Below are 27,870 nucleotides of genomic sequence, written 5' to 3'. Positions count from 1 at the left end.
ACACAGCAATTCACAATTAGCATGTCTGGACTGTGGGAGGAGACCGGAACACCCAGAGGAAACTCACGTAGTCAAGGGGAGAACGTAGAAATGCCTTACAGACAGCCGTGGGAAGTGAACCCATGTAGCTTTTACTGGAAAGTGTCGTGCTAACCACTACACTACCACGCTGCCATCACAAAATTTAAGCCTTTGGTTTTACAGTCAAGTTACAAAGTACCATGAAAATCTGACACTTAATCGTTAAGTGCAAGCAGACTTTTAGTGAATTACCAAACACAATTTCTGTGCACAAAAATCATCTGCAGAAGTGGTCTCCCAATCTACATCCGGTCTCACCGACATACAGGAGGCCACACCGGGAGCACCGGACACAGTAAATGACCCCAACAGACTCACAAGTGAAGTGTCACCTCACCTGGAAGGATCGTTTAGGTCCCGAAAACGTCAACAATACCCTTTCCCATAGGTGCTGCCTGGCCTGCTGAGTTCCTTCAGCATTTTGTGTACATTGCTTGGATTTCCAGCATTGGCAAATTTTCCCTTGTTTGTGATGAAAATATATTACTTAAAGGTCATTTGATCTTCTGAATATTATATATTTTGTACTATTTAACTATTTTATACACACACACACACACACACACACACACACACACACACACACACACACACACACACACACACACACACACACACACACACACACACACACACACACACACACACACACTGCAATTCAGTTTTTTCTCTACTATCAATTTGCTATGTACTGCTTCTGCAAAGTCAACCAAATTCACGGCATATGCCAGTGATATTAAACTTGATTCTGATTATCGTTATTTAGAAGCCAATTAAAAGACAGCCCTTGGGTTCCTGTCTTTAATGTGATTGACTTCTGTGCTAGGCGATGGACTCCAGGGGTCCTTTCAGGCAGACATCTGAGATCAGCACAGGGGAGCTCCCACCACACAGATTGCTGCAATGTTGTGAGGTTTTTTTTCTCTCTCCGTTTTGCCAGCAGATTCTGCAGTTCCTGGAAATTCTTCCAGAGTAACACATGCAAAATGCTGGAGGGACTCAGCAGGTCAGACACCACGGAGGGAAATGAAAACACAGTTGATGTTTTGTGCAGAGACTCTTCTTCAGGGCTCAGAAGGAAGGGGGAAGACACCAGAATAAAAAGCTGGGGGGAGGGGAGGAGCAGGACTAGCTAGAAGGTGATAATGGAAGCCAGGTAAAGGGAAGGAGAGGAAGGAAGCTGATAGGAGAGGAGAGTGGACCATGGGAAAAAGGGGAGGAGAGGACCCAGGATGAGATGACAGGTGGGTGAGGAGATGTAAGATGCCAGTGTGGGGGATAGAAGAATGGGTGAGGAATACCCATTCAATTCCCACTCCCATTCCGACAGGTCAGTACACAGCCTCCTCTCCTGCTGCAATGAGGCCACACTCAAGTTGGAGGAGCAACACCTTATATTCTATCTGGGTAGCCTCCAACCTGATGGCAGGAACATTGATTTCTCGAACTTCCGGTAACTGCGCCCCCCTCACCATTCCCCTCTTTCACCTTATCTCGTTACCTGCCTGTCACCTCTGGTGCTCCTCCCCCTTCCCTTTCTTCCATGGCCTTCTGTCCTCTCCTATCAGATACCCCCCTCCAGCCCTTTACCCCTTCACCAATCGACTTCCCAGCTCTTTACTTCACCCCCTCCCGATTTCACCTATCACTGGCCACCTTGTACTTCTTCCTCCCCTCCAAACACCTTCTTACTCTGACTTCTCATCTCTTTTGTTCCAGTCTCGGCCCAAAATGTCGACTGTTTACTCTTTTCAATAGATGCTGCCTGGGCCAGTTGAGCTCCTCCAATACTTAGATTTCCGGTATTTGCAGATTTTCTCTTATTTGTGAATAGAGGAAGAGGGTGGAAGGAAGGAGAAATCGATGTTAAGCATTAAGTTGCTCGTGGCCAAGTCCTTACTAAAAGCAGAAAAGACGGACAGGAGCCCAACTATCTATCCCGGACTCAACACACATGCGAACATGAAGGTGGCTTAACAGTGGCTATCCTACAATAGGTGTTTGAGGACATTTGGTACGGCAACAAATACACCAGCAGATTTCTAAACATGTACCACGGTGAGCATTCTGACTGGTCTGCATCACCGCTTGGTATGAGGGTCTCCAATGCACAGGATCGATGAGGTTGCAGAGGGTTTATAGACTTAGCCTGCTCCCTCACAGGCACAAGCATCCCCACCAAAATGGACATCTTCAAAAAGATGATGCCCCAAGAAAGCAGCATCCCCCACTATCGAGCAGCATCGCGAGCACCGTACACAACAGACAAACCCGGCAGATTCACAGGCAAAGTGTTGAATACTCCAATTAGACAAGTTAATAACACACTGGTGAGAGATACAAATTACTGACATAGCCTGTGCACTTATGGTTTCACACTCGTCGGTCTATGCATATTTCAGAAAGGTGACTGCGCGGCTCTGGCAAGAAAATCAATCTGAGCATTAAAGTATTTCACAGCATTTGCCTGCTTCTCACTACAAATGAGATAAGTTATCTTTTATCTGCTCTGGCTGCCAGGGAGCATATCAAAGCAAAGAAATGATAAGCTGTCCTGTTTGCACAGTACTGAAACCCGTGTCCGGGGTTCCAGCATTAGTTACTGCGGGTACAAATATAATCGAATCATATCTCACCCTGAACATACCATAAGTTACAACTACACCACTCAGATAAGGAACAATTACTTGATCGGGCATGTATGTACATACGCACTCTGAATTGAAATGATGCCCGCAACATACCATCGTCCCCAACTACATCCAATCGGTTTTCTTCTTTCTTAAGTATACTCAGCATATTAAAATATGGTGAAGAGAGACTCCCAAAACAACTCATTCCATACGACCATAAAATATAGGAGCTGAATTAAACCATTTGACCATCATGGCTGATCTACTTCCCCCTCTTAGCCCTTATCTCCTGCCTTCCTCCCCCCCACCCACCCCCATATCCTTTCATGCCCGGACTAACCCAGAATCTATCAACCTCTGCCTTAAATATACCCAATGACTTGGCCTCCACAGCCACCTGCAGCAATGAATCCCACAAATTCACCACTCGCTGGCTAAAGAAATCCCTCAACTCTGTTCTTAAAGTACACCTCTCTGTTCTGAGGCTGTATCCTCTAGTCTTAGACCTCCCCCCTCCCCAGTCTCCACATCCACTCTATCAAGCCCTTTCACAAACCAACTCAGCAAGCCGGGCAGCATCTATGGAAAAGACTTTTCAGGCTTAGACCCTTCAGCAGGACTGGAGAAAAATAGATGAGGAGCCAGTTAGAAGGTGGGGGGTGGAGAGGGAGGGAGAAACACAAGGTAACAGGAGAAACCGGGAGGGGAGGGGGTGAAGCAAAGAGCTGGGAAGTTGATTAGTGTAAGAGATACAGGGCAGGAGAATGGGGAATCTGATAGGAGAGGACAGAAGCCATGGAAGCAAGAAAAGGGGGAGGAGCACCAGAGGGAGGCGATGGGCAGGCAAGGAGATAAGGTGAGAGAGGGAAAAGGAGATGGGGAATGTTGAAGTGGGTGGGGGGGGGGGGGGGTAGGCATTACCAGAAGTTTGAGAAATCGATGTTCATGCCATCAGGTTGTCAGGCTATCCAGACAGAATGCAAGGTGTTTTTCCTCCAACCAGAGTGTGGCCTCATCATGACAGCAGAGGAGGCCATAGATGGACATATCGGAATGGGAACGGGAAGTGGAATGAAAACGGGTGGCCACTGGGAGATCCCACTTTTTCCGGCGGACGGAGTATAGATGCTCGGGAATGCGGTCTCCCAATCTACGACGGGTCTCACCGATATACAGGAGGCTACACCATGAGCACCGGATACAGTAGATGATCCCAACAGACTCACAGGTGAAGTGTTGCCTCACCTGGAGGGACTGTGTGAGGGAAGAAGTGTAGGGGCAGGTGTAGCACTTGTTATGCTTGCAAGGATAAGTGTCAGGAGGGAGATCAGTAGGGAGGGACGAATGGACAAGGAGTTGCGTAGGCAGCGATCCTTGCTGAAAGCTTGAGTGAGAGGGGGGTGGAAAGATGTGCTTGTTGGTGGGATCCTGCTGGAGATGGCAGAGGTTACAGAGAAATATGTGCTGAACACTGAGGCTGGTGGAGTGGTAGGTGAGGACAAGAGAAACCCTATCCCTGGTGGGGTGGCAGGAGGATGGGGTGAGGGCAGACATGCACAAAATGCAAGAGATGCAGTTGAAGGCGGCATTGATGGTGGAGGGAAGAAAGTCCCTTGCCTTGAAGGAGGAGAACTTCCCCTTTGTTCTGAAATGAAAAGCCTCATTCTAAGAGCAGATTCAGCAGAGCAATTGAGAGAAGGGGATAGCATTTTTGCAAGTGACAAGGTGGGACGAGGATTAGTCCAGATTTCTGTGAGAGTCGGTCGGTTTATAATAGACACACCTGATATTTTCACCATTTGATAGGTTTCATTGAGGTCACTCACCATTCTTCTGAATTCCAGTGAGTAGAGGCCCAGAGCCATCAAACACTTCATATGGCAAGAAACTCAATCCCAGAATCATTTTCATGAACCTCCTTCCATTTGAGATCAAGGCCAATTTTATTATTGCTTAAGATTGTGCAAGTTATTTGTCTTGAATGTAACCCGTGCTTATTGTTTTGAACTCATTCAGGTGAATGGCAATGAAAACTTTGCCCCCAGAAGATGAATATCACATGAGAAAAACACTCAGTTCAGGGTGACACTCTGGAATTCCTATTAACATATCCTCGAACAAAAAGGACTTGTACAAGTAGACACAGTGATGAATAAAACTATACAACATGGGTGCAAGCCTGTTACAGCTTGGTCCGTTCCGGAATTCAGAGATCAATTCTGGTGCTGTTCTCTAAGGATTCTCTGTACATCCTCCCCGTGGAATGCATGGGCTCTCAAAGGTCAAAGTTCCTACAGTATATACGGTCTTGAGATTCACCTTCTTGCAGGCAGCCACAAAACAATGAACGCCAACAGAACCCACCAAAAGACTGTCAAGCACCCAATGTTCAGGAAAAGAAGCTAATTGTGCAAAGAATTAAAGCAAGCAAATAATTGAAGCTCACTAAAGTGAGCCCACAGCACTGCAGCTGATCTAGTAGCCTGTTAGTTACAGAGATGACTTCTTCATGGATTGTCACCTCGTCGCGGTGGAGAAGCTTGTGTGGTCCTGAGATCCTGAGAGCGATGACGTCTGGAGCTCTGCTCCTGATAGGGTCACCCGTGGCGGTAAGTTCGAGGGTGAGGTCCCTGACAAAGAACAATCCAACCAAGACCTCAACGGTGGAACAGGCAGATGAAGTTACTTCGAACTCAATGGCTGTAAAGGCGGATGAAGGTTACAACAAATCCATCAGCTCCAGTCGTCGTGGTTTCCATGCCATTGGAATCAGTTGGTTGATTTGTGAAGTATCGTGTGCTTCTTGGAGTGCAACATCCAGTACACGTTAAACAAATACACACACAGGCATCTTCACTCCGTGGAAATGAAACGAAGACCATCATCCTCAAACCTCAAGGGATAGCCACAACGACGAGTTTCAGAGATGAGCAAACCTTGCGGAGCGAGCTGAACTGGCCCATCCCTCACCTCTTGTCCCAACCCCAAGCTTTTCAATCTGGCCAAGCGCTTAAATCGTCCAAGCCTGGGTTCATTCCTCGCTGTCAGATCCAGGCCCTGCCGCTTCACTACGGTCTTGGGCACGGGCCCCATTACCTCGATTCGGCCCATACCTGACCTTTCCAATTGGGCCTGGCACTTTAATTTGGCCTGGTGGTTTATCTGGGGTGCTCCAATTTCCTCCCACAGACCAAAGATATACCGGGTAGGTTAATTGGCCATTGTAAATTCTCCCATGATTAGGTTAGGGTTAAATCAGGGTTGTCAGGGGTTGCTGGGGTAGCCTGGCTCGAAGGGCTGGGCCTACTCTGTGCTATATGATCAAATAAATAATGGTCAGAATACATCTCAAGATTGAAAAAAAGTAAACAAGCCTAAACTCACATTGCATTGAGTTAAACATTATGTTGAGTTAAACATTACAAAAGGTCAAGGCACTGAGCTCTACTCTCCACTTGAATCCCTCAATTTTATGGAGAGCTCACAATCAAAGCACTTTAAACACCATTGGACAAGCATGAAGCATATTATCACAGCTGTGCTAAGCAATAATGAGTCACTAAAGCCATTAGAATGTAAATCTGTGGATTTGTTTCCAAGCCTCAAATAAATGTACCAACTGCTATCTCCTGTACGTATCCAGCTGTAAGTCAGTCAGCTGGAACACAGGGCCTCTCAACCTAAAATAATGGCAATCCTGCTTCCAGAAACACAATGTAAAATACAAAGATATGATATTAATATTTAATCTTGTGAATGGTGCATTGCTAACATAGAGAGGATACTTTATAGAAAAGTACAGCGCAATCCAGGCCCTTCGGCCCACAATGTTATGCTGACCCTCTCCTTCCCCATTCCTCTGCCTCAACTCCACTCAGCATTCTACTCTGCCATTGACCAGCCACACTGACTCTCTCCCCAAGGATGCTACGTAACCACTTTGTATTACTGTATCAGTGTGCAAAATATCCTCCCAATTTGTCTCAGGATTGTAGAGTTACCCACAATGACAGAAGATGCTAGGATCTTTCTGCTATTCACATAACTGGGATCAGGTTTACTATCACCGGCATGTGTCGTGAAATTTGTTACCTTAGCAGCAGCAGTTCAATGCAATACATGATAATACAGAAAGAAAATATGTATATGTATACTAGATAGATTAAAAATAGCCCAAAACAGAAATAACATATATTAAAGAAACTGATGTCATGTTCATAGGTTCAATGTCCATTTAGAAGTCGGGTGGCAGTGAGGAAGATGCTGTTCCTGAATCGCTGTGTGTGCCTCCGGCCTGATGGTAACAGTTATAAGAGGGCATGCCTCTGGTTATAGGGGTCCTTAATAATGGACACCGCCTTTCTGAGGCACTGCTCCTTGAAGATGTCTTGGATACTACAGAGGCTAGTGCTCAAGATGGAGCTGAATAATTTTACAACTTATCTGCAGCTTCTTTAGTCCTGTGCAGCCAGTGATGCAGCCTGTCAGAATGCTCTCCACGGTACATCTATAGAAGTTTTTGAGTGTATTTGTTGACATGTCAAATCTCTTTAAACTCCTAACGAAGTATAGCCGCTGTCTTGCCTTCTTTATAACTGCATCGATATGTTGAGACCAGGTTAGATCCCCAGGGATCTTGACACCCAGAAACTTGAAATCACTCACTCTCTCCACTTCTGATTCCTCTATGAGGATCGATTTGTGTTCCTTCATCCTACTATTCCTGAAGTCCACAATCATCTCTTTCATCTTACTGACATTAACATTGTTGCTGTGATACCACTCAACCAGCTGGTAGATCTCGCTCCTGTACGCCCTCTCATCTCCATCTGAAATTCTACCAACAATGATTGTATCAGATCGAATTTACAGATGGCATTTGAGCTATACATAGCCACACAACCATGGGAAAAGAGGGAGTAGGGCAATGGGTTAACCACAGACTTGAGAGGTGCACCAGAGTTGATCATCAGTGAAGGATAGATATTATTACCAGTCCGCACAGATTGTGGTCTTCAGGTTAGGAAGTCAAGGATCCACAGTAGCAGAGGGAGGGGCAGGGGCCCGGTTTCTATAACTTCTCAATCAAGACTGTATGAATGATGGTGTTAAACGCTGAGCCATAATCAATGAACAGCATCCTGACGTAGGTGTTTGTGGTGTCCAGATGATCTAAGGCCGTGTGAAGAGCCATTGAGATTGCGACTGTGTAGACCTATTGAGGCAATAGGCAAATTGCAGTGGGTCCAGGTCCTTGCTGAGGCAGGGGTTGATTCTAGCCATGACCAACCTCTCAAAGCATTTCATCACAGTAGATGTGAGTGCTCTTGGATGATAGTCAATAAGGCAGCTCACAGGCACTGGTATAATGAAGCAGGTGGGAACTTCCGGCCGTAGCAGTGAGAGATTGAAAATGTCCTTGAATATTCCCACCAGTTGGTTAGCACAGGTTTTTAGAGCCTTACCAGGTATTCCATCAAAGCCAATCAAAGCCATCTGCCTTGTCAGGGTTCACCCTCCTGAATGACAGCCTGACATCGGCTCTGAAATGGAGATCACAGGGTCACCGGGTGCAGCATGGACCTTCACAGCTGTAGTTATATTCTCCCTTTCAAAGTAGACATAGAAGGCGCTGAGCTGATCTGGTAGTGAAGCATGACGGCCATTCATGGTATTGAGTTTCACTTTGTAGGAAGCTATGTCCTGCAAACCATGCTAGAGTTGATGTGCAACCGATGTCGTCTCCAACCTCGCTTGGAATTGTCTCTTCATTTTCGAAATAGCCCTCCACAAGTCATACTGGTTTACTTGTACAGACCTGGGTCACCAGACATAAATGCCACAGATCTAGCCCTCAACAGACGACGAACATCCTGGTTCATCCATGGCTTTTGATTTGGGAACGTAGAGCCAGTTTTCACAGGCACACACTCATCCACACAGGTTTTAATGAAGTTGTATATATACACATTACATATATGCCACTGTGAGTTCCAACACACTAGCCTGTCAAATTAAGACAAAATGACAGACTGAATACATTTGTTGAAAATTCCATAGAGAGAGATAACTTTCAGCACATTAATTTTTTTTTAATTAATAGAACTATGCTGGACATAGTTCTATTCCCCAGAGGGGCCAAAAGATAAAAGTATAAAGTCCTTAGTGCCCAGGTCACCCAATATATTCCTAACATACATGTATACATATTATACATACATACACACACCTGCCATATAAGAACAACACATTCAAATCTCCATTCACCATTTTGAGTTTGAGGCCTGTGTCGGTCAGGGTCAACCACGGAGGTTGTGGCCTAGCTGTCTAGGTATGCAAGCCTGAAGAGCACGGTGTGGTGAGCAAGCTTCTGCCAGTGTAGCAAGCTCCCCCTCTCCACACATCAGATGAACCCAAAGGAACGGCACAGTCTGTCATTGGAGTTGCCAATGACAACATTGGACTGCCTAATGGACTTCAGCTTCCGATTTTTCTCCCTCATTATTTACCCCTGAAGCCTCCCCCATGAGTGGGTACAGCTGCGAGGCAGTGGAGGCTTGAGATCAGAGTTCTCTTTCTCCTCAATGAGCTGCCAATCACAGCTGAATAGTGACTGGTTTTAAGGCGCTAGTAACCCGTCTCCTGTCAGTAGAAACAGTTTAGTAGCTAAGCCACACGTGAAGACCAGGAGTTGGACTTGGTTGTCAGAGGCTGTCTGGCCATTCACCAGTATCTAGGCTATCATATTCACTACTACAATAGGTCCCACAGAAGAAATTGCAAGTTTAGATCCCAAAGGCTATTCAGTTCAATCTTTTCCACAGTAGCCTGAGTGGACAGCAAGCTCCCCACAGGGGTGTGCATGACAGATAAAATGCTCTTACGGATCAATTAACCCATCTTCACTTAACACTTGAATGCCCTTAGTGTATAAAGTTGCCTTTACTTTGTTTCATTCCAAGACTGGCTTATTTTTAGCTTCCATTCACTACAGTCAAAGAAAAAGGTTGATTCCTGGATTCATCCAAAGCGTAACATCAACACTGAGGAGAAAACAGATTATCATTGATATCTTCAGCTCGTGTCTCGTACAATTGAAATCAATGATTTCCAAAGCTCTTGCAGTCAAAGTAGAGTGTTAGCAATTCCAGACAGCACTCTGACTGTACTGTAGAAATGCTGGGTTAAGCAGAGGAAAGGAACAGACAATGTAGGAGGGATGCATTAACCTAACTTAAAAGAATCCACAGAGAATTAAACAGAGGCTACACTGTGACTTTACAGTGACCTCACGTGTGAGATGAAAGATCCAGGATCTCATTTGAAGCTGTGATTCTGCCCCACAGGGACAGAGGCCACAACTTTAAAAGGAGCTCAGGGCAACGTAACTGCATCACCAGTGATCCATGCACTTTCATCTCACATCTCTAGAGATGTTTGGGGTCCATTATGTGTGCGGAGCGATTAGTCCGGTGACGTCGTCCTGCAAGATGAAGCCACCTCCTTTTTTGCCAATGAAATGTGTGTGGAGACCCACAAACCCACCAAATGGTGAAGAATCAGAACCAGGCTTATTATCACTCATATCGTGAAATATGTTGGCTTGTGGCAGCAGTACATTGCAAGGGATAGAGCTGCAAAACCAAGGAAAGGTGGAGGCCAAGGAAGAGGTTGTGGACACGATTGTGTACACACACACACACACACACACACACACACACACACTCACACTCACACTCACACTCACACTCACTCTCACACTCACTCACTCACTCACTCACTCACTCTCACACGTGCCAAGTCCTAGCCACTGACTGCCTTGGCCCTTCTTCGCACTAGAATAAGATCATGTTGAACTGATGCACAATGGGCGCCCCACATTAATTCGTGCACATACTGGAGTGGAAGTCATCCTGAGGGAATGCTAATGAAGATGATGACATGTGCAATCATCTTTCATCATGCATGAAACTGCAGCTGCACAATGTCCAGCAGCTGCAACAGATGCTGTTGATTTTCCCTGTGTCATTCATTGCCAGGTAGGTATTTGGCTACTATATTTTAAGATAAATGAAGAAATTCAACATCTGTCTGACGAATACAGAAAAAGCAGATGCAGAAGGACAATAAAGCGGCAATAATTTGGATATATGAATCTGAGAAATAGGCTCTCTCTCTTCCAACTATGCTGGTTCCATCTTAAACTTGGAAGGATAGATCGTATTCCTTGCAGAATCTCTGATAAAGATCAAAATTAACTTAAAGTGACATTGAGCAAGTTCAAAAAATAATTTTATTAAACAGCAAGTAAAACATTTTTACTTCATTGAGTGGACAGAACAACTAATATACTAGAACTACAAAAAAAGCTTCAATTTTCTCCCAAGCTTTAAATTTTAACTAATGATATTCCAATGAGTTTTCCTGTTTTGTTTCATTTTTAACCTAATATTCCTTCATTCTCAACAATATTCACCCATGTTCATTTCATTCTCAAAGCCTCATGGTTCCGACTTGCTCCTCTGTAACATTTTTCTCCAGTAAATAAGCTCAGACAAGGTCATTACGCCTACATTCAGACCAGAGCTGGTCATGGATTTCGGGGTGGGGGGTGTGGCACTAATGCTTCTGTCTACATCAAGTGCTGAAGGTGGAAGGTCAAGAGCTTCAAGGTGCTAGGAGTGAATATAACCACTAGCCTGTCCTGGTCCAACTATGCTGATGTCAATGTCAAGAAAGTTTACCAACACCCCATTTCCTCAGGAGGATAAAATTTTCATGTCAATTATTAATCAATGAACTATAGAAAGCATTCCATATGGATGCTAATTTTTTTGATATTACAACTGCTCTGCACATGACCGCAAGAAACTGCAGAGTTGTGGACACCACTCAGAACATCACAGAAATCAGCCTTCCCTCGAAAGACTCTCTCAATACTGTTTGCCTCAGTAAAGCAGCCAGCACAATCAAAGACCCCACCCAGTCCAGATATTCTCTCTTCCCCCTTCTCCCATCAGGCAGAAGATACCTGAAAGCACCATCAGGCTCAAGAACAGTTTCTACCTTGTGGTTATCAAACTTTTGTATGATAAAATATCATACAAGAGTTTGGTAACAGTAGGATTCAACTTAGTACATCATGGGTAAAGCCATCCCAACTACTGAGAATATCTACATGAAACGCTGTCATAGGAAAGCAGTATCCATCATCAGAGACCCACACCCCCCACAGGCCATGCTCTCTTCTCACTGCTGCCATCAGGTAGAAAGCACAACAGCCTCAAGACTTGCATTGCCAGGTTCAAGACAGTCACTACCCCTCAACCATCAGGCTCTTCAACAAAAGGGGATAACTCCACTCATTTGCCCATCCATGAGTTGTTCCCACAACCAATGATCTCACTTTAAGGACCCTTTATCTTGTGATTTCATGTTCTCATTATTTAATGCCACTTATTTATATTTGAATTTGCATAGTTTTGTTGTCTTCTGCACTCTGGTTGATCTTTCATTGGTCCTGTTACAGTTATTGTTCTATAGATTTGCTGAGTGTGCCCACAGGAAAATGAATCTCAGGGTTGTGTATGGTGACATATATGGCCTTTGATTATAACATTTACATTGAATTGTGAAATGGATTCTTAACCTCACAATCTACCTTATGATTGTGTACTTTAATGTTAATCTCCACTGCACTTCTTATACTTTATTCTGTATTGGTACTGCTTTAGACTTCCTCGATGCAGTATGTAATAAATTGATCTATATTTGGGGTTCCCAACCTTTTTTATGCCATAGACCAATACCATGAAGAAAACAACCCCAGTCTGAGAACCCCTGATCTATCTGAACAGTATGCAAGACAAGCCTTTCATTGCCTTGCTATACGTGACAAGAATAATTCATACTGTGTCAAAGACAGATTTCCTAGAAGTGGCAATGGTAAGATGCCATTTGGAAAGTCAATTGCCTGGTATTTAGCTAAAGGTGCACAGGTCACTGTCTGCAGCCACCTCATACCCTGATCTGGATGCTGCAAGTCAACCTTGTTGGCTCAACGTATCCAAAACTGCAGTGGCAACCCAAAAGGGATTAACAGAGACAAAGACAAAACCCCTGAGTTTGAGGTATTTCTGAAAGAGGAATTAGTCCTTATTCACCTGCTATTTCAAAAATATTTAATAAATTAAACTGGAGGCCAAAAGGTCCCTTGGGCTAGTTTTGCCATGAGGTAAGAACTTTGGCTCAACCAAACCCGCCAAATACCTCATTTCTAAAATAGAACTATAATTTTCAATCTTAAGTAACTGAGCAGCTGGATTCTTCAGAAGTGCCAGAGACACATCTGCAGACTCTCTTGTATTTGCCTTTACCTTGAGGGTCCTTATTAATTTACATTTTAACAACTTTCTTATTATTAAATATGGTTCCGTCAGGTTTTTATAGCTGAGGGTGGTAATGGGGATAAGTTCCCACTACCTATTAAATGTTCCTCATGCATTTGAAGCTATTTGAAACTCGAACAAGTCCAACTCCTGGCCTTCATGTGTGGCTTATCCTACTTTGTCCTCCCAAATTGCAACACCTCACACTTGCCTGCAAGAACTTTCATCGGCCATTTTTAGCCCATTGTCCCAGCTGGTCCAGATCGCACTGCAAGCTTTGATAGTCTTCCTTGCTCTCCACTAAACCCCCAATCTTGGTGTCATCTGCAAAGTTGCTGATCCAGTTTACCACATTATCATCCAGATCGTTTATACAGATGTCAAACAACAACAAACCAAACTCAGCGACACACCACTAGTAACAGGCCTCCAATCAGAGAGGCAACCATCCACTACCACTCTTTGGCTCCTTCCTCAAAGCCAATGTCTAATCCAATTTACGACCTCATCAGGAATGCCAACCGACTGAACCTTCCTGACCAATCTCCCATGCAGGACCTTGTCAAAGGCTTTGCTGAAGTCATTGTCGACAACATTCACTGTCTTACCTTCAGCAACTTTCCTGGTGACGTCCTCAAAATGTGACTTCTTTTAAACTCTCTCTCCCTCTGTCCACTCCAATGACTCCTCAGTTGGAGAGGGTCCAAAGGATGTTTACGAGAATGATGCTGGGAATGAAAGGGTTAATGTTCGAGGATTGTTCAATAGCTTTGGGCCTTTACTCACTGAAGTTTAGAAGAATGAGGGAGGTCTCACTGAAACCCTCTGAATTTGAAAGGCCTAGGTAGAGATGCTATTTCCAGTAGAGGGAGAATCTAGGAGATGACGGCACATTCTGAGAGTAGATGAATGTACCTTTAGAAAAGAGATGTGGAGGAATTTCCTTGGCCAGAGAATGGTGAACCTGTGGAATTCATTGCCAGACAGATGAGGATGCCAAGTAATTGGGTATATAGAAAGCGGAGGTCTTCAGGCGGTCTTCAGCCTCCAGCAGACTCAGAGACATTAGGCTCTTGACTACACCAGCGGGCTCAGAGTCACAGACCTGTGGCTTCATATCCAGACTAAAGATTGACCCTCAAGCTTCGATCCTTGGCATCGACCTCAGAAACACTCGGCCTTGAACTTCAGGCTTACCAATTCACGTATGGGGAGGGGACATGTCATCAGACATTGTTCCTCCTGCCTGCGAGGAATTCTGACACTGGAACCCACCGACAATTTGGTGACCATGGTGGGGGGGGGAAATGAGCACCAACCATCGTCCACACAAATAAGCTAGCCCGACATTCCACAACAGCACCATTGGCCTTCAAATGCTGAGCGCAGGCTTAGACTCCAGCCTGCTTTCCAATTCCCCCACATCCCTGTCCCTCAACCCTAACCTGACCCCTCACACCATTCTCTGTCCACGAAACTAGAAAACTACTGAGCCGCAACCTCAGAAACTACAACTCAGTGACGACTTGGAAAACAATATTGACATCATTGACATCAAATCATCATGACATTTGCACCATTGGCACTACATTGAGTGTTTTAACCTACTCAAGGTTTCAAAGTACACTTAATATCAGTGTATGTATTCAGTACAGAACCTGTTCATCCTCTTCAGAGACATCCATGAAATAAAGAAAGCCCATAGAACAATAGAAGCATCGAAGTCCCAAAGCCTTCATCCTCTCTCTGCACAAGCGTCAACCACTCCTGCTCCCCAATCCAGGCAACATGATGTAGAAATTTGCTAGAGTCTTTAGTAACATACCAAATCTCCTCAAACTTCTCATGAAGCAGAGCCACTGGCATGTTTTCATGATTGCATTGTTGGGCTTGAGACAGATCCCCTGAAATGTTGACACCTAGGAATTTGAAGCTGACCAGGTCAATAAGGCTGGTGCACATTGCTGATCTGGCAAGCCTATCTTCCGCTCTGTATTTTGCCCTTTGTGATTCTTTTTCTTACATTTTCACTCTCCAACTGTTCCCATTCACCCATCAACCAGAAAAACTTGTTTAATAGTTTATCCCCATGGTCACTCTGGTTTTACCCTATCAGAGGAATCCTCCCAGCCCACTCTCTCTGCAGTTTAATGAAATTCCTTTTCCTCCTTTCTAGTTCTAAAATCTTTGACCTGAGACTTTAACCATTTTTCTTCTCACAAATGCAGTTTGATCTCGTGAGTATTTCCAGCATCTCCTATTTTCACTATGGCAATTGTGATTCACTTTATCAGGAACTACTGGTCAAATCTCTAATCATTAACAAACAGCTAAATCTCATCACCTAAATAAACACAAGCTGCAACAAAACTGACAAGAAATAGTTAATGGTAAAACCTGGAGACCTGACCATTGTTTGACTATGATTGAACAGCATATCAGGAATTGGTTTACATTGCAATGTTTAAACATAAAGTTCCTTTAATATTTACATTTCTGTGCAAAATTTATAATATATATATAAACTTGTACACACCTAAGACTTTTGCACGGTTCTGAGGTGCAAATTGAAATGTAAGAGATTGCTGAAGAGTGGAAATAAGGAAGACATGGGATGAAGAGCAGATGACGACAACAACAGACACAATTTACAAGGAAAGACCAAGCTAGTGAACTGACTACACATGGCCATCCGCTCAATAAATACAAAAAGCAGACCGAGGACAGAGCTTTGTGGGGTCACGATCAGTGAGCGGGTAGAGTGAACATCAGCACCAGCCCATTTACACCCTGTCTGGGAGGGTAACTAGTTAGATTTCTAAGAGACAAATGACACTTCCATAAGTATCATTCAACTTGACCATAGAGGAGTGTTTAGCCACAAAGGCTTCTCCACGTGCAGTTCCACTGCAGTAAAACACAGAGGCTACATGACGAATGATTAACAGGACGCACAGCGTAGTGACCCTGGTTCCATCCTCATCTCGAGTGTTACCTGTATGGCATTCACACATCCTCAATTTGGTTATGTGCGTTTCCTCTCTGTATTCCAGTTTTCTCCCACATCCTAACCAAAGTTCAAAGAAAATGTATTATCAAAGTACATATATGTCGCCATATACAATCCTCAGATTCATTTTCTTGCAGGCATTCACAGTAGGTACAAAGAAATGTGATAGTGTGGCGACCAATGAAAAATCAATGAAATCAATGAAGAATCAATGAAAACAATACAAAAAAGGATGAATGACCAGTGTGCAAAACAAAATGATAATAGTATTTAATATTGAGAACACAAGTTGTAGAGTTGAAAGTGTGTCCATAGGTTGTGGAATCAGTTCAGTGCTGAGGTGAGTGAACTTATCCCCTACTATTTAAGAGACGTTTCCATTCAAGGTCTTTGGTGCTTGCGTACCAGATCATGATGCAACCAGTCAGGATGCATCTATGAATGTTTGTCAACGTGCTGAATCTGCACAAGGAGAGTAGAGGTGCTGCCGAAGAACTCAGCAGGCCAGGCAGCATCAATGGACTGATGAAGGGTCTCAGCCCAAAACATTGACTGCTTACTCTTTCCCATAGATGCTGCCTGACTGCTGAGTTCCTCCAGCATTTTGCTTGTGTTGTTTTGGATTTCCAGTATCTGCAGACTTTCTCGTGCCTTTAATGGCATTATCATGCCTTCTTTGTAATAATGAACTAAAATGCTGGCCTCAGGACCGATACCCTGAAATAACACTAAGGAATTTATAGGTACTGACCCTATCTACCTTCTATCGTCTGATGAGGATGGCTCGCAACTCCAGTTTCCTCCTCCTGTAGTCAATAATCAGCTCATTGGTTTTGCAAACATTGAGTGAGAGGTGCGCTTTAGCCATAGAAAGTGTCTGGATGTAACACAGCTTGGTACGCTAACTGCTCTGCACGTAACTGCAATAAACTTCGGAGCGTCGTGGACAGAGCTCAGCACAACACAAGAACCAGCATTCCCTCCATGGACCCTGCCTCCGTACAGCAGTCAGCATCATCAAGGTACCCTACCCCAGCCCAGAAATCCCTTCCCCTCCTATCTGGCAGAAGATACAAAAGAACAAAACGTTAAGGATCTGGCCTGAACACTGGGTCGAAGGGCCTCTGCTGGTAGCTCTGGACCACGACAGTCTTTAATTTCTGCCTTCTTTCACCTGGCCATGTGGGTTTTGACCCGGCCCCTTTCCTTTTTGCACTTTCTCCAATTACCCACTTATCTCCTCACTAGCACCCACCTGTTTGTTTTCACTCATTACCCGGTCCATTTAAACCCTGCCTTGACTCACACTCTCTGCCAGTTTGTCCCAGCCCTGACCTGAGTTATTCTAGCCTGTCATTGTGACTGCCACCAATTGATTTTGCCTGATTCTGTGTTTTTGAATTTTGCCTGTTCTGGGACCTGATTTTTGCCTGTGCGCTCTGGATCGTCTGCCCTCGCCAGACTGCCTTTCCTGGGTAAGACCTCTGCCTGCCATTCTGGATTCGTGCCTGCCTCCTGTTTTTGAAAGACTGTTGCCCTTGTGCTCCCTAATAAATCCTGGTAAAATTGGTCTGCACTTGAGTCCTACTGTAACCTGACCCAACCTGACACACAAGCACTCACCTCCATCCAAGCTCAAAGACAGCTTCTAACTCACTGTTACAGATTCCTGAACTGACATCTTGTACAATATGATGGACTCTTAACCTCTTAATCCACCTTATCAATTTTCACTCCAATTGCTTACCTGCACTGCACTCTATCAATAGTTTATACACTTTATTCTCCATTGCTATTGCTTTACCTTATTCTAGCCCAATGCACGGTGTAATGATCTGATCAGTATGGACAGTATGCAAGACAAGCTTTTCACTGTATCTTGGTATATGTGACAATAATAAACCAATACTATCATTCACAAAGTTAATATGCCACTGTAAAGTTGCTCCTAGTGTACAGGAAAGTGGAAAAATCTCTGGCAAGTTGATGAGGATGTGGAGAGAAACAGATGGGGACTGATACCAATTGGTGGTAGGTAGTTGTCACAACTCAGTCAGCCTCAGGGGTTGTTTCCCCACTGTGTAACAGAAAGTTCAAGTTCAAATTTAATTGTCATTCAACCATTCACCTTTTTCAGTCTTTTATATTCTGTGTTTCTGACTGTTCTTTCTCAGTTTTTACAGGGGTGAGGGTTTTGGAGGGGAAGTCAATGTTGTTGCATTTCTGTTAGTTTTTTGTGGCTGAGGGTGTTGTTGATCATGTTGCTGTTTTTTTTGTGCTGGGGATGGGTTTGCTGTTTCTCTTTGAACTGACTTCTGTGGGGTTTTTGTTTCATGGCTGTCCGGAGAAGATGAATTTCAGAGTTGTATATGGCATACATACATTGATAATAAATGTACCTTTGAACATGTATACAGCTAAACAAAACATCATTCCTCTGGGGCCAAGGTGCAAGACACAGTTCATACAGTCACACGCAGTGTGTATAGTTACAATCCAGCATATCACCAAATCAAGAGCTGAAAAAAAACCAAATACACTTGTGTTGGAAGTGACCTGGAGGTTACATTTGGGCTGTTGTTGCTATATTGTGTTCACATGGACTTTGGCAACCTTGTCCCTTCAATACATCTTCAACTACAAGTGAATGACCCAGAGAACAGAGTGATTTGTCATCATTATTAAAAATTAGAACCCTGGCTGAGGGGCACAGTGCCAGTTCTAATTCCTGAACTGTTCTCTTAGCCATTTACAAGAAAGTCACTTATTCCTGTCACAAAGAAAACCTAACAAAAACTATTAGTAATCCAAAAGCTAAAACTGCAGACGTAGTGAATTTGAAATAAAGTGTTACTTGTTTATTTAGAGGTAGTGTGGAATAGGTTCTTTGGGTCCTTTGAGCCGCACCACCCAATAACCCCTGCCACTCCTGATCTAACCCCGCCTTAATCACAGGACAATCTTTACAATAACTCCTTTGGACTGTGGGAGGGCCTGGAGAAAACCCATACAGTCCACAGGGAGGACGTACAGAGAACGCCAGGACTAAACTCTGAGCTCCGACTGCCCAGGTTGTAACAGGATCACTCTGCACCACTGTGACACCCTGTGCTGCTAATATTCAGCAAGTCAGTCGGCATCTCTGGAGACAGAAATAAAGCTAATGTTGCAGCTTTCAACAGGCAGATTAGTTGTTTCAAAGACAAAATTTGTATTTCCAGCATATGCCCATTAAGTAATGCAAGATATTATAGTATTGTGCAAAAGTCTTAGGCACATATTAATAGGTAGGGTGCCTAAGAAATTTGCACAATACTCTATTTGTTAATGTGAGGCGGAGAGTGAGTTTGTAAATCCGGCAGGAACAAGGATGGCAAGGGTGGAGCGCTGCAGGAGGGGTTTTGGACAGACAGCAGAGGAGTGCTAGGGGTGAGGGGGGTGGCATGGGTGCACACACACAGCCCTGGTACAGACGCCAGGCAAGGTCATTTGCTTCCATGCATTTGGCTTATTGATCATTACAGAATCTCTCTGATGCTTCCCCCTCCCTCCCCTCTCCATTCCCCTTTTCCCAACCATGATTCCCCTCTCCCTGCCCCCTATCCACTCTCAGTCCACAATAGAGACCCGTATCAGAATCAGGTTATCGTCAGTCGTATATCTCATGATTTTGTCTTTTGCAGTACAGTGCAATACATAAAAACTTTTACAGTACTATGCAAAAGTCTTAAGTTTACTATGTATATGTGCCTAAGACTTTTGCACAGTACTGTATGTTCTCGTACCTGTGACGAATGGGCACTGTTAACTTTTATAACTTTAATACCTTTCTCATTTTTGGAATCTCACTGTGCAGATTCATTGAGACATAGATGTTGTAGTTTTGTGGATGTATATGAATTGGAAAAGAAATACATCAACGTGTTCAAAACTAGTATTTCTCATCAAATTTTAACTATTTGCCAGCAAATGTGGCCGTGAGGGGAAGCCTTCCACTTTAGGAGCCAACTTCGTTATCTATTGTTCCGGAAGAACAACTGCACAAAAAGGGTCAGTTCCACACCAGCCTTTTGGTGAACCCAATCAGCAATGATACTTGTGGCTGTGGCTCTGTTAATTTGTGCCTAGTTTTGGATTCAAGGATGCACTTAGTCAAAACCAGGTTATATTGCTCAGGCTCATTCTACAGCAAATAGTGGAAGCAGCCGCCCCCACTCATCTCCTTTGGATTCAATACTGGACCACTTAACTGTCACTTACTCCATTTCACATACACTTCGTATAGAAAAAAATGCTTTAAAATCCGGTATATTCCCAATACACTGGGATCTCAGTTCACTGAGTAACCACATCTGTGGTCCGATTTTCTGCCAGATGCTCCAGGATGGGTCTTAAGCAGCTGGACAAAATTAATTATTTGCCGTGGAAATGCTCTGATCTCTCAAAAATGGTTCAAAATTACTTGCACTATCTTTTTATCACCTTAAATCAAAACTCTTGGCATCCAGCCATCTTCCATTCTTTAGCGATCCCCATTAGCTGCTGTCCCATTATCATTCAGTTAACCAAACTGATTAATTCTTTCTCTACCTATCCATAGTGTCCTCGATCGCTTCACCAATCTATCGTTCATTCCACACTGCAAGTTATCCACTACTCACCCCCCCCCCCCAACCCATGATACCTTCACCCCTTCTGACAGTAATGGAAACGTTTTGCGACTTCATATCTCAAACAGAAGTACAAAGTATCTTACATACAATATATTTCACAGAAAAGACATTCTCAGAGGAACGACTGTCAAATTGAAGAACAAACCATCAAACGGTAGCGTCTGAAGAGTACGACATCAATAGAGAGGCAACAAGGCGGGTTTTGGGGCACGAACTACTTTGGGGACATATAAGGCCCGTTCCTGTGCGTGATCTTCATTCGGGTGCGAGTTTCAGTAAGAACCAGTGGTGGTACAACAACCGTTTGGGAAAACTCAGAACTGGAGCAGTTCCCAAACAATAACGAACGGAGATTTGTTTAACCCGAAAGCCAACAAAAAACGAGTGTGCAATCCGAAGCGGGAGTTTACGGGCTGTGATAATGTGCCGAGCATCACATGCATTTCTCTTTCCTTACACACACTTAAAACCCCCAAAATGGGTAAAAATTGGCACATGGGTTGGAGTCCAACAGGTGTGACAACAAGCAGCGCGCCTTCCCTCCTATTGCCCTCAACTAAGACCGGAGCAGATACATTGCTATGAATGTGTTCTTTATGCAGACGGCGCTTTGTCCCATTTAAAATGTAAACGCATAACCAATAGTCTGTCTTGTCTTCACATCGGATACTGCTTATTGCTCACTGAAGTATTTTTATATGTGCGGTTTAATGGATTTTAATTGGCCGGGTCTGGAAGTATGAAATCCTTTTCGTCGCAATCGCATTCAGCGTGGCTAATCAAAACGAAACTCACCTTGTGTTTCATTGATGGCGCCGTGAAAGCAGCAGAGTCCAAACAAATGTCCCCAGAGAAACCCCGGACGTTACCGGAGCAGAGAGAAGGCAACGTGCTTCGCCGCCGTCGCGCATGAAACAGGGAATGAGAAGCACCACCAACAGGTGAGGTTGCATCTGCCCAGCCCCTTCGTTATATTTGCATATCCCCAAGCCGGAAAAGTTCGCAAGGATTCACTGTTGGCGCTATTCTGCCTGTAGCTCGCAGTCATTTTCAGTGATTGAATGATCAGCCTTTCTGCCTCAAGACCACCGCCCGGCAACCTCGATTTAACTTTAACCTGATCGCGGGGCAATTTACAAGTCTTTGAACTGTGGGAGGAAACGGGAGCACCCGGGGAAACACACACACACTCACACCACTGGAAGCATGTACAGAGACTCCTGGCACAGGACGCCAGGACTGACTCCGTTCTCTGTCGCCACGCTAACCGTTAACGCCACCTTGCTTCCCCCAGCTTTCAGGTTGGTTTCTGCACGTAGGCGCAGTTGAGCATCACATAAGATCCGAATACGGTCTTATTCTGTGTGTTGACTTGTCCGTTCTTCTTTAAGCGAGACTGTAAACTTGTTGCCATTTGCGAAATGAAAGGACGATTATAACAGAACTCTGGTTAGTCACTAGAGCCCTAAACTGGGGGCAGTCAGATATAGTACTGACCTTTATTCCCTCCCACCGTTTCACACACTTCTTTCTCTCCTGTCGCGTTCAGGTGAAATAAAAATGGTAATGATATTCAGTGGGTGCCATTAGGATTGCTAACTCTGACATGTTAATTAACTTTGGTATCTAGCTGACACTTGGCCTTGTTATTTCCTACAACAACTTACAGCTACATAGATCCTGGCATAAATGCGTGAAAATTTGAGAGGACCTGGGTACATTAGTGGTGCTATTATGTGAACTGCCCTGATTACCAAAGCCTTTTCTCAACCACATGATCTTGCATTTAGATAATGCCCTTCACAATGACACATGTCAGGGCAAATGACTGAAATCATGGTCAGAGGGAGGTTTTAAAAAGTTACATCAAGGAAAAGTGGGTGGTAGATAAGCTAAGAGGTTTAGAGAGAGTTTTCTAGCGGCACCAGTGGTGGATACAATTGCAAAATGACCGAGAACCCAGTATTACACGTGTGTTGGCATCCTGGAGGATTGGGGGACTGGAGGAGATTGTACAGGATAATTAAGGTTATTTTATTTTGTTTCATTTAGAGATGCAACACCAAACAGGTCTTCTGGTCCTTTCAGTCACACCACCCGGCACTCCCCTGATTTAATCCTAACTTTATCACAGGAAAATTTACAATGACCAATTAACCTTTATCCAAACTGGTACGTCCTTGGAATGTGGGAGGAAACCCACACACTCACGTGATGGACGTACAAGTTTCTTACAGACGGCATTGGAATTGAACTCCAAACTCCATTGATGCCCTGAGCAGTAATAGTGTCACTGCTGCACCCCTTCAGTGGTAACTTCCGAGATGAGATGGGCCTTTTGTAAGAAACTGTGTAGCAGTAGAATTATCCTCGAGCAAGAGTTCCCAGCCTGGGGTACATGGACTCCTTGGTTAATGGTAGGTGTCCATGACATAATAAAACTTGGGAACCCCTACTCTAGATGTCTGGACTTAGACGCACAGTTTTACAGTTTATGGAGTGGGCTGTGGGGAAAGAAGAATTGAAATCAATTCTAGTACTGTTGCAAGGTCGAGGCTGAGGACAAACCCAAGTGCAGGACACAGGCACAGAGGCAGAGTCGTGAGGCATTAGCACCGTCGTGAACGGGGAACCGGTATCCAGGAGAGTCTTTACACAGAGACAAGGTTTACGTAGAGTATCCAGGAAATGAGGCAGAGCTTAGAACTGCCCATCATTAGGAATCGGGAAACAAAGTTTACTCACACTCAAGTCAGCCAATGAACTAGTAGAGCATAGCTGTGACACCTGAGTTTTATCCTATGTTCGCTAATGGGAACCAGGTGTGCTGTAATTAGTGGAACTGGGAATGATTGGAAATCAGATGAGGGGATTAAGGCCCAATTAAGGAGGTGGGGAAGATGGGGAATTGGCAGATGGGACCATGACAAGTATTGCAGAGACACATCTTTCTTCAACACCCCTTAATGCACAGTTCTTTCAAATGCTCACAAATACATCAAGGGAACAGTAATCTGTACAAATCAGAAATTAGTGCTGATAAACCTGATCAAGTCTCACCTACTGACGAGCAGTGTACTTTTTTAGCTAATTATGTGTGAACGAATTCCCTGGATATGGAACCAACATTTTTGGAATTTCACTGCAGGTTTGAGTTTCTTTAGGTAATAACATTTCTTAAAGTATGGTTAATAAATTCCAATTTTCATTCACATAATTATTCCCTATTTTAAAAATATGGTACTCTTCTGTGTTTGTAAGTGTTATGATGAATAGTAATGAGGGAAGTTTGTGTCCTAAAGTGAGTACCACTTTACAACTGAAGTGTTACAATCCCACATCAAAGGGAGCATTATTGAAAGCAGTGGCTTTAATTTTGTTGGTGTTTTTGCTCTATTATTGAAATTTCTAAAATTAAATCCACGTAAGTTTCATTGTTGCTTTCAGAAGGTTTATACTTGAGGCATTTTTCATTTTTAAAAAAAAATTTGCTGCCTGTCACAGGTAAAATCCTCCCCACCATTGAGCCCATCTACAAAGAGTACTGTCACAGGAAAGCAGCATCCTTCATCACAGCCCCCCCCCCCCCCCCCACCATCCAAGACATGCTCTCAGGAGCCACAGAGTCAAGTTCAGGAACTCTTGAACCAGTTCACTCCACTTCATTCACTTCAACACTGAACTGTTCCCACAACCTGTGGACTCTGATAAAATTGTCTCTCAGGTACCCCCTAAATCTTCCCTGCCCAATCTTAAACCTTGGTCCTCTAGTTTTTTGTCTCCCCAACTCTGGGGGAAAGACTCTCTCAATGCCCCTCATGATTTTATATACCTCTAAGGTAGGTGAGGTGTTAGGGTGTATTCTGGAGTTAGGGTAAATAGCAAATATTAATTTCAGCAACAGCAATTCTTCGGATTTGAATGTGGATTGCAGTCGGAATTTAAAAGGCAGCTCAGAAAAGTGGGCTTCCTGGAGCTGCAGGTTGGGGTCAATCACAAACAAAGGAATCCTCCACTTAAACCTCAGAGGCCTGCCTATGCATGAATGAGGCCTAGAGTCAGTGGGGATTAACATTAATTTTGGGTGTCTGGAGTGTGGGTGCGAAGCAGGAGGAGTTTGTAAACCATATGTAACTCAAAGGAAGCATTGTAGATACTCTATAACTATAGGATTGTCCTGCTGTTACCTTTGATCTTTAGCATATAAAAATGTCATGTAGAATTGGGTCAGACAGGCCTCTTCTTCCAAGAGTGTCTCAATATGATGCCTGTTGCTCACTTTTGTGGAATAAAATATTTCTATATCCACCAGCTTCAGTGCCCCTCTGGTGACTTTGTAACAATTACAACAGAAGGGTCACCCATGCCAAACAGGTCAAAGGGTAGAGGCCAGTTTAAGAGTGCTCTACTGGTCCTCCAGCTTCAGGGGTTCAGCTCAGGGCTAACAACCCTGTAAGGTGAAACAAAACTGCTATGTAAACACCAATAAAGAATCCTTCTACATCTGAGTGGCCAAGGACAGACAGATGGAGGACCACCTTGTCTGCCCTCAATGCCAACAGGTGTAACGGGCAGTAATAAGTAAGCTGATATCATCAATGAAATCACGCAGATCTTAAGAGAGGTTTTCAAGGTAGTTAGTAAACAGGTCTGACTGTTCCAAATTAAGCAATTTCCAAATTTTAAACAATTATCATAGAATTTGTCTTATCAGCTATAATAAAATTAACAAAGAAAAATCTTGTCAAATCTTGAAAGTCAAATTAAAAACGTAAAATAATATACATATAGTCCTGCCGCTGTCTGAGGATTTGGTACGCTCTCCCCATGACTACATGGGTTTCCTCCGGGTGCTCTGGTTTCCTCCCATGGTCTAAAGGTGTGCTGATTGGTAGGTTATTGGTAGGAGATTCCTCCGTCTCCGCCGCATCTGCTCTCAGGATGAGGCTTTTCATTCCAGGACGAAGGAGATGTCTTACTTTTTTAAACAAAAGGGCTTCCCTTCTTCCACCATCAACTCTGCTCTCAAACGCATCTCTCCCATTTCCCGCACATCTGCCCTCACCCCATCCGCCTGCCATCCCACTCGGGATAGGGTTCCTCTTGTCCTCACCTACCACCCCACTAGCCTCCAGGTCCAACGTATAATTCTCTGTAACTTCCGCCACCTCCAACGGGATCCCACTACCGGGCACATCTTTCCCTCCCCTCCTCTTTCTGCTGTGCGCAGGGATCGCTCCCTACACGACTCCCTTGTCCACTCGTTCCCCCCCCACCCCATCCCTTCCCACCGATCTCCCTCCTGGCACTTATCCTTGTAAACGGAACAAGTGCTACACCTGCCCTTACACTTCCTCCCTCACCACCATTCAGGGCCCCAGACAGTCCTTCCAGGTGAGGCGACACTTCACCTGTGATTGTAAATTGTCCCGTGACTAAGCTAGGATTAAGTCAGGCAGAGCGGCTCAAAGGGCCAGGAGGGCCCTTCTGTTCCGTGCTGTATCTCAGTAAGTAAATAAGTGGAATACAGGATGTTCTACAGTAAAATAGTTCCAGTGAAGAGATGCTTTTGCAGATTTGCTTTAAAAACATTTTACCTCAAATATTTGTATAAATTAGGCAAGTAAATGCTATTAAATTCAGAACAAAAAAACATCCCATTTTATCCAAACAAAATGCTGGTGGAACTCAACAAGCCAGGCAGCAGCAATGGAAAGGAATAAAGAGTTAACGTTTTGGGCTGATGGATTTCCAGCATCTGCAGAATCACTTGTGTTTACATTTTGCCCAAGGCCTCTACGGATTATTTTTGTATCCTCCTCACGGTAGGTGGTGAACGTTGTCAGGTGGAAGGAGAAAGATGGTTCATTCCCTGTCAGGAAGAATCAACACCAGAGATGTGTGGTTTCAGATGGCGCTGGTGAACCTCAAGCAACTTCTGGCCGGTGGCCAATCAAACAAGAAAAACAACTGAATACTTTGTTAATCACTCTTTTTTTCTGGCAAATAATCATCACAAGCAATAGTGTGAACCTTCCCTTTGGACTTGGAGGCAATTCAGTGTGGCAGAACCGAGGCGAGGCAATGGGCCCATCGCCAAGAGCAAGGAAGACGATCGATCAGAAAGGTCGGGCACAGGCCAGATTGAGGCGGCAAGCTCCAGAGCATATCAAAGCAACTGAACCCGATGTTTGGACAGTGATTTAGGCGCCGGACCAGATTGAAAAGGTCAGGATGTCAGGGCCCAAGGCGAGCGACAGACTATTCCAGCTCGCTGCTACGTTCTGCGCTAAACTACGGATCTGTGAACAACCCCTCTTCGGGGGACTTCAATTCCAAACGCTACTTGCTTCCGTTTATTGTTTGCATGATTTACTTTCCTCCTTCTCCGCACACTGAGTGCTCTTTTCCTAATGGGTTCTTTTGGGTTTCTTTGTTCCATGGCTGCCCGTTAGGAGGCGAATCTTGAGGTTGATAATAAAAGTACTTTGAACTTTTGAGTCATACATTGGCGTGATACGACGGATAATGCCCACGTGCAGAGAAACAAAGTATTGGGAATAATTTTACAGTATCTGTAAAGAGTGAAGCAGAGTTACGGTTTCAGGGCAGTAATTGTCTCCTGGTACGGGGCAAAAAGAAAGAATGAAAAGGAAAGTATACAAGGACATTGTTTTGGTGGCAAAAATGGTTTGTTCCATTAAAAACACTCAACCACCTGTAGTGGGAAGGGCAAGTAATTACTGCAGCTGGAAAAAGGCTGGAAAACTGTTTACATGTATTACTTACAGATTCCGAACATTGTAAAAGACCAACTATGAAATGAAAACATGCCAGGGTGTAATTAAGCAGGAAGCTGTACTTGCCACTGCATGTTTGTGCATTCCAATGTTAGGTTCTTATCAAAATGACATCAATATCCATCAAGGCTTTGACATACATCTGTAATATACTATCACCTAACATCAGAACACTCTTTTAGATGTGCTGGCATTGGAGAGGGTCCAGAGGATGTTCACGAGAATGATCCCTGGAATGAAAGAGTTAACACATGAGGAGTGTTTGAAGGCTCTGGGCCATTGCTC

The 27,870-nt window shown here is 44.2% G+C and overlaps 1 protein-coding gene across 1 annotated transcript in view; it reads right to left on the bottom strand.

The window, feature by feature from the left end:
- The window catches only part of lypd6b (LY6/PLAUR domain containing 6B), a 234,147-nt gene extending 212,428 nt beyond the window's left edge, over positions 1-21,719 (bottom strand). The window contains exon 1 of the mRNA XM_073026174.1: positions 21,581-21,719. The gene's annotated coding sequence lies outside the window, so the exon portion shown is untranslated. The remainder of the gene's footprint in view (positions 1-21,580) is intronic.
- Between the last annotated feature and the right edge of the window lie 6,151 nt (positions 21,720-27,870).

This window comes from Hemitrygon akajei, chromosome 2 (assembly GCF_048418815.1).
Source record: "Hemitrygon akajei chromosome 2, sHemAka1.3, whole genome shotgun sequence".
NCBI lineage: Eukaryota > Metazoa > Chordata > Chondrichthyes > Myliobatiformes > Dasyatidae > Hemitrygon > Hemitrygon akajei.
Note: the sequence above shows the minus strand (reverse complement) of the source record. Positions and strands in the feature narration are given on the sequence as shown.